Source organism: Somniosus microcephalus, unplaced genomic scaffold (genome assembly GCF_052327205.1).
Source record: "Somniosus microcephalus isolate GS21.2 unplaced genomic scaffold, FLI_Smic_1.0 unresolved_chr1, whole genome shotgun sequence".
Lineage (NCBI taxonomy): Eukaryota > Metazoa > Chordata > Chondrichthyes > Squaliformes > Somniosidae > Somniosus > Somniosus microcephalus.
Genome location: NW_028225179.1, coordinates 57,540,270 through 57,548,248, shown reverse-complemented (window position 1 = coordinate 57,548,248; position 7,979 = coordinate 57,540,270).

Below are 7,979 nucleotides of genomic sequence, written 5' to 3'. Positions count from 1 at the left end.
AATCCCTTGCAGGACTTGTTCCATCGCTCTTTGCCATATCGCCGGAGCCGATGCTACTCCGAATACCAATCGATGATACTGCTAAAGACCTTTGTGAGTGTTTATCGTGGGATACTTCCTACAGGACTCTTCAACCTCCATCTGCAAATATGCTTGTGCTAGGTCAATTTTTGTAAAACGCTTCCCTCCAGACAGTGAGGCAAAGATGTCTTCTATCCTTGGAAGAGGATATTGTACTGTGTGAAGGACTGGGTTCACCGTCAGCTTGAAATCCCCACAGATGCGAATCTTCCTTGGCTCCCCGGACTTATTGCTTAACGTTTTCTTCATTACAGGAAAGATGGGTGTCGCCCACTGGCTCCAGTCGACCTTAGACAACATGCCTGCCTTCTCCAGCTCTGCCTCGATGGCTGGACGAATTGCATATGGTACCGGTCTTGCTTTGAAAACTTGGGAACTGCATTCGCTTCAATTTTTATCGAGGTGGTTATGCCTTTAAGCGTGCCCAGTTCTTGTTGAAATACCTCCTTGGCGTTAGCTAAGATTGTTGACAATCGTCTAGGAGTGACGTCTTCATCTTGTTTACCATCCACCGTCATTGCATGAATGGAGTGCCAATCTAAGTTTATCTTCCTGGTCCATTCCCGTCCAAATGATGGTGGTCCACCATTTGGCAGTATGTAAAGATACAATTTCCATATTTTCTTGCCGTTGTATTCGACAGGCACCCTTATTTTTCCTCTGGGGTATACTTTTTGCCCCGTATACGTCGTCAAGACGATGGATGTCTCTCTCAAGGGTATGTGTGAAAATAGCCACTCGTAGTCTCGTCGATTCATGACGGTTAGTGCTGATCCTGTATCCAATTCCATTTTAACTTGGGACCCTGCTATCGTGAGGGCGACCCAAATGGTTCGGTGATCCTCTTTTGTGATTTCATTGTGAAGTTTGAGACAGTGTAGTCTCCTGTTCCCGGATTCACTATCGCTCATCTGGTCTTCGGAACTACTGTCCGTCATCTTTTGTACTTTCTTGTACGGTTCCTTAGTAGCCTTTTTGTTGTTGCTGGTCTTCTTCCCAGACCTGCAAAGTCGTGCAATGTGTCCCATCTTCCCGCATTGCCTGCATATTTTGTCTTTGGACCAGCAGTCCTTCTGGTCATGGTTAGTTCTGCCGCAGTGATAACATTTTGCAAATCCCCGTGTCATTTCATGGGTGCCGTATTCCTGTGGTTTTTGTTGAATTTCTGCAGCTCCCCTGGCTGCTGCTTCATATGATACTGCCACGCTGAAAGCCTTATCCAGCGTCAGCTCTTTCTCTGAGAGTAACTTCTTCTGTGTTCCTTCACTCAGGAGTCCACAGACAAATTTCTCCGGTAGGGTATCTGTCAGTCCTGGTCCAAACTGGCAGGGCTTTGATAGCTTGCATAGTTCCGTAAGGTACTCAGCATTGCTCTCATCTTTATGCTGAGTTCTCCTGTGGAATTTAAATCTTTCTGCTATCAACAGCGGTGCAGCGTTTAGGTGTTCCTGTAGGACAGCAACAATTTCATTAAAACTCTTCGCCTTCGGTTTGGCTGGAGTAATCAGGTCCTGCAATAGGCCGTACGTTCTAGCACACATTAAGTTTAGCAATATCGATGCCTTTTTCTCCTCCGCTATTTCGTTTGCCTCGAAATATACCTCGACTCTTTCCACATACGTGGTCCAGTCCTCTATTGTATTATCAAAAGCAGTGATACAGCCAGTCTTTGGCATCTTGCAAATCTAAAATGGCACCTCCCGCGCTTTGCCTTCTTCCCTGATTTAACAAAATGGCGCCTCCCGCACTTTGCCTTCTTCCCCGCTGATTAAGATGGTGTCTCCCACGCTTTGCCTTCTTCCCCGCTGTTGCTAGCGCTGCTTTCTGCGGTTCCCATTGCAACCTGCAGCTCCTCGCGGTTTCTTGCACGTTTAATATTTCTTTTTTTATTATTTTCCCGTCGTGGAACAACCCTGTGGGACTCTTGCCTCCCTCTTCGCGGGTCTATACGCAGCCCGGCTTCGTAGCACCGGCCGCGCCCTGTGTGCTCCACCCTCTCTCTCTCTTCTTCCCGACAATGCTGCTCGGCCCCGTTGCAAACCACCCGCTCGAGGTCGCGACCGCCGCAGCCCAGGAAGGATCAGTGCACTACCTGCAACCAGCCCGATTAGCTGAAGCACCATCGACAGGAACCAGGCCCCGCTTCCGACAGCTTCTCCAGCAATCTTCAACTCCGCAACACAGGGCGGATGCTCACGGTCGACGCCTGTTTCTACTGCCTCTTACTTTCTTTTCTTTCTGGCCTCGACCTCTGCTCACTTCACTGTAGGAATGGATCTCAGGAGGTGGTGCAGACTGTAGGTAGGTTCGTATCTGCTCGTCAGCAGTATTACATCCATGAATGATTGAGACACGGACAGCAGGAGGTGAACAAAACACGTCTTTACTGACGGAAGTCAATAGTGAAACTGAAAACAACAGAGGCTCACTAGCGCCTTTTATACAGGGGTGGTCACTGCCGGTACTGCAGTCTGAGACCAGTTATTCTCTTAAAGGTACATACACAACAACCGATAAACTGCATCACGAATCAGAATGTAAACATACACCAATAAACTAGCCCAGGAGTCAGAAAGTAAACAAGCACCAATAAACTGGCCCAGGAGTCAGAAAACAAACCAGCACCAATAAAATGGCCCAGCAGTGAGAAACTAAACCAGCACCGATATACTGGCCCAGGAGTCAACAACTAAACCAGCACAGATAAACTGGTCCAGGAGTCACAAACTAAACCAGCACCAATAAAGTGGCCCAGAAGTCAGATACCAAACTGGCACCGAAAAACTGGCCCAGCAATCAGACACTAAACCAGCAATGATAAAATGGCCCAGGAGTCAGAATCTAAACTAGCACCGATATACTGGGTCAGGAGTAATAAATTATATTAGCACAAATAACCTGGCCCAGGAGACAGAAAATTAATCAGCACCGATAAACTGGCTCAGGAGTCAGAAACTAAACCAGCAACGATAAACTGACACAGGAGTCCGAAACTAAACAAGCACCAAAAAACTGGCCCAGCGATCAGAAACTAATCCTGCAATGATAAACTGGCCCAGGAGTCAGAAACTAAACCAGCTCCGATAAATTGGCCCAGCAGTCAGAAAGTAAACCACCACCGATAAACTGGCCTAGGAGTCAGAACCGAAACTTGCACCGATAAGCTGGCCCAGGTGTCACAAATTAAAAAAGCACAAATAAAGTGGGCCAGAAGTCAGATACCAAACTGGCAACAACAAAATTGCCCAGCAGTCCGACACTAAACCAGCAACGATAAACTGACGATGAGTCAGAAATTAAGCAAGCACCAATAAATTGGCACAGGAGTCAGCAACTAAACAAGCACCAATAAACTGGCCCAGGAGTCAGAAAATAATTCAGCACCGAGAAACTGGCCCAGTGGCAATAAACTGGCCCAGGAGTCAGAAACCAAACCAGCATCAATAAACTGGCCCTGTAGTCAGAAACTAAACCAGCACAAATAAACTGGCCCAGGAGTCAGAAAACAAACAAATACCAATAAACTTGCTGATGACCCAGAAACTAAATCAGCACCAATAAACTGGCCGAGCGGCAATAAACTGACTAAGGATACAGAAAATAAACAAGCACCAATAAACTGGCTGAGAAGCCAGAAACTAAATCAGCACCAATAAACTGGCCCAGGAGTCACAAACTAAACCAGCAACAATAAATAGGCCCAGGAGTCAGAAATCAAACCAGCACCGATAAACTGGCCCAGGAGTCAGAAACTAAAGCAGCACTAATAAACTGACACAGGAGTCAGAAGCAAAACCAGCAGAAATAAACCGGAATAGGAGTCAGAAACTAAAGCAGCATTAATAAACTGGTCCAGCAGTCAGAAACTACGCAGCACCAATAAACCAGACCAGGAGTCAGAAACTATCCAGCACCGATAAACTGGTACAGGAGTCAAAACAAAACCAGCACCAATAAACTGTCCCAGCAGCGAGAAAGCAAACCAGCACCAATAAACCGGCCCAGGAGTCAGCAACAAAACCAGCAACAATAAACTGGCCCAGGAGTCAGGAACTAAACCAGCACAGATGAGCTGTTTCCGCAGTCAGAAACTAAACCAGCGGAAATAAAGTGGCCCAGAAGTCAGACACCAACTCGGCACCAAAAAACTGGCCCAGTAGTCAGACACTAAACCAGCAACGATAAACTGGCCCAGGAGTCAGAATTTAATCAGCACTGATAAACTGGGCCAGGGATCAAACATTAAATTAGCAGCAATAAACTGGCCCTGAGTCAGAAAGTAAACCAGCACCAATAAACTGGCCCAGGAGTCAGAAACAAAACCAGCAACGATAAACTGTCACAGGAGTCCGAAACTAAACAAGCTCCGTCAAACTGGCCCAGAATCAGAAACTAAAGTTGCACCGATAAACATGCCCAGGAGTCAGAAACTAAACCACCACCAAAGAACTGGCTCAGGAGTCAGAAAATAAACCGGCTACGATAAACTGACCCAGGAGTCAGAAAATAAACCAGCAATGATGAACTGACTCAGGAGTCAGAAATTAAACAAGCATCAATAAACTGACCGAGGAGTCAGAAATTAAACCAGCATCGATAAACTGACCGAGGAGTCAGAAACTAAACCAGCACCAATAAACTGGCTCAGGAGTCAGAAACTAAACCAGCACCAATAAACTGGCTCAGGAGTCAGAAACTAAACCAGCAACGAAGAACTGACACAGGAGTCCAAAACTAAACAAGCACCGAAAAAGTGGCCCAGCAACCAGAAACTAATCCTGCACTGATAAACTGGCCCAGGAGTCAGAAACTAAACCTGCACTGATAAAATGGTCCAGCAGTCAGAAACTACCCAGCACCAATAAACTGGACCAGGAGTCAGAAACTATCCAGCACCAATAAACTGGACCAGCAGTAAGAAAATATCCTGCACCGATAAACTGGCCCAGGACTCGAAACCAAACCAGCACCGATAAACTGTCCCAGGAGTCAGAAACTAAACCAGCACTAATAAGCTGGTCCAGAAGTCAGAAACTAAAGCAACACCAATAAACAGACACAGGATTCAGAAACTAAACCAGCACCAATAAACCGGACCAGGAGTCAGAAACTAAAGCAGCACTAATAAACTGGTCCAGCAGTCAGAAACTACCCAGCACCAATAAACCGGACCAGGAGTCAGAAAATATCCAGAACCAATAAACTGGACCAGCAGTCAGAAAATATCCAGCACCGATAAACTGGCCCAGGTGTCGAAACCAAACCAGCACCAATAAACTGTCCCAGCTGTGAGAAACCAAATCAGCACCAATAAACTGGCCCAGGAGTCACCAACAAAACCAGCAACAATAAACTGGCCCAGGAGTCAGGAACTAAACCAGCACAGATAAGCTGGTTCCGCAGTCAGAAACTAAACCAGCACCAATATAGTGGCCCAGAAGTCAGACACCAAACCGGCACCAAAAAACTGGCCCAGTAGTCAGACACTAAACCAGCAACGATAAACTGGCCATGAGTCAGGAAGTAAACCAGCACCAATAACCTGGCCCAGGAGTCAGAATTTAGTCAGCACCGATAAACAGACCTGATGTGCCTTCAATAACCACAAAACTAGAAGTTATAGACTTAAACAAGTTGGCTTTTAATCACTAAGATCAGAGCTAACATCTGAACATGCCGACTGGTTCACAGGAACGAGTCATACAGATCCTGGGATCTTTATGTAAGAGAAGTCAGGGGCGGAGCCAAGAGCCAAGACCTGGAACCTTCCAGGTTAGTCAGGAAAGAGGAAGTGAAACTATACACATTGTGGGGGAGGGTAATATACATGAGTGCAAAACGAATACAGGAAATACAGGATCAAGACAAACAGATTTCATTACAAGACCCAGGGCAATAAACTGGCCCAGGAGTCAGAAGCAAAACAAGCACCAATAAACTGGCCCAGGAGTCAGAAACTAAACCAGCAACGATAAACTGCCACAGGAGTCCGAAACTAAACAAGCTCCATAAAACTGGCCCAGCAATCAGAAACTAAAGTTGCACCGATAAACATGCCCAGGAGTCAGAAACTAAAACTGCAACGATAAATTGGCACAGCAGTCAGAAACTAAACCAGCAACAATAAACTGACCCAGGATTCAGAATCTAAACCCACACCAATGAACTGGCTCAGGAGTCAGAAACTAAACCAGCAACAATAAACTGATCCAGGATTCAGAAACTAAACCACCACAGGAGAACTGGCTCAGGAGTCAGAAAATAGACCGGCTATGATAAACTGACCCAGGAGTCAGAAAATAAACCAGCAATGATGAACTGACTCAGGAGTTAGAAATTAAACAAGCATCAATAAACTGACCGAGGAGTCAGAAATTAAACCAGCATTGATAAATTGACCGAGGAGTCAGAAACTAAACCAGCCCCAATAAACTGGCTCAGGAGTCCGAAACCAAACAAGCACCGAAAAACTGGCCCAGCGATCAGAAACTAATCCTGCACTGATAAACTGGCCCAGCAGTCAGAAAATAAGCCAGCTCCGATAAATTAGCCCAGCAGTCAGAAAGTAAACAACGCCGATAAATTGGCCCAGGAGTCAGAATCTAAACTAGCACCGATAAACTGGCTCAGGAGTCACAAATTAAAAAAGCACAAATAAAGTGGCCCAGAAGTCAGATTCCAAACTGGCAACAATTAAATTGCCCAGCAGTTCGACACTAAACCAGCAACGATAAACTGACGCAGAGTCAGAAATTAAACAAGCACCAATAAACTGGCTCAGGAGTCAGAAACTAAACAACCACCAATAAACTGGCCCAGGAGTCAGAAAATAATTCAGCACCGAGAAACTGGTCCAGTGGCAATAAACTGGACTAGGAGTCAGAAACCAAACCAGCATCAATAAACTGGCCCTGTAGTCAGAATCTAAACCAACACCAATAAACTGGCCCAGGAGTCAGAAACCAAACAAGCACCAATAAACTGGCCGATGAGCCAGAAACTAAACTAGCACCAAAAAAGTGGCCAGGAGTCAGAAACCAAACAAGCACCAATAAACTGGATGATGAGCCAGAAACTAAATCAGCACCAATAAACTGGCCCAGCGGCAATAAACTGACTAAGGATTCAGAAACTAAACAAGCACCAATAAACTGGCCGAGAAGCCAGAAACTAAATCAGCAGTGATAAACTGTCCCAGCAGTCACAAACTAAACCAGCATCAATAAATAGGCCCAGGAGTCAGAAACTAAATCAGCACCAATAAACTGGCCCAGGAGTCAGAATCTAAACCAGCACCAATGAACTCTCCCAGGAGTCACAAACTAAACCAGCATCAATAAATAGGCCCAGGAGTAAGAAATCACACCAGCACCGATAAACTTGCCCAGGAGTCAGAAACTAAACCAGCACTAATAAACTGGTCCAGCAGTCAGAAACAAAAGCAGCACTAATAAACAGACACAGGATTCAGAAACTAAACCAGCGCCAATAAACCGGACCAGGAGTCAGAAACTAAAGCAGCACTAATAAAATGGTCCAGCAGTCAGAAACTACCCAGCACCAATAAACCGGACCAGGAGTCAGAAACTATCCAGCACCAATAAACCGGACCAGCAGTAAGAAAATATCCTGCACCGATAAACTGGCCCAGGAGTCGAAACCAAACCAGCACCAATAAACTGTCCCAGGAGTCAGAAACTAAACCAGCACTAATAAGCTGGTCCAGCAGTCAGAAACTAAAGCAGCACCAATAAACAGACACAGGATTCAGAAACTAAACCAGCGCCAATAAACCGGACCAGGAGTCAGAAACTAAAGCAGCACTAATAAACTGGTCCAGCAGTCAGAAACTACCCAGCACCAATAAACCGGACCAGGAGTTAGAAACTATCCAGAAC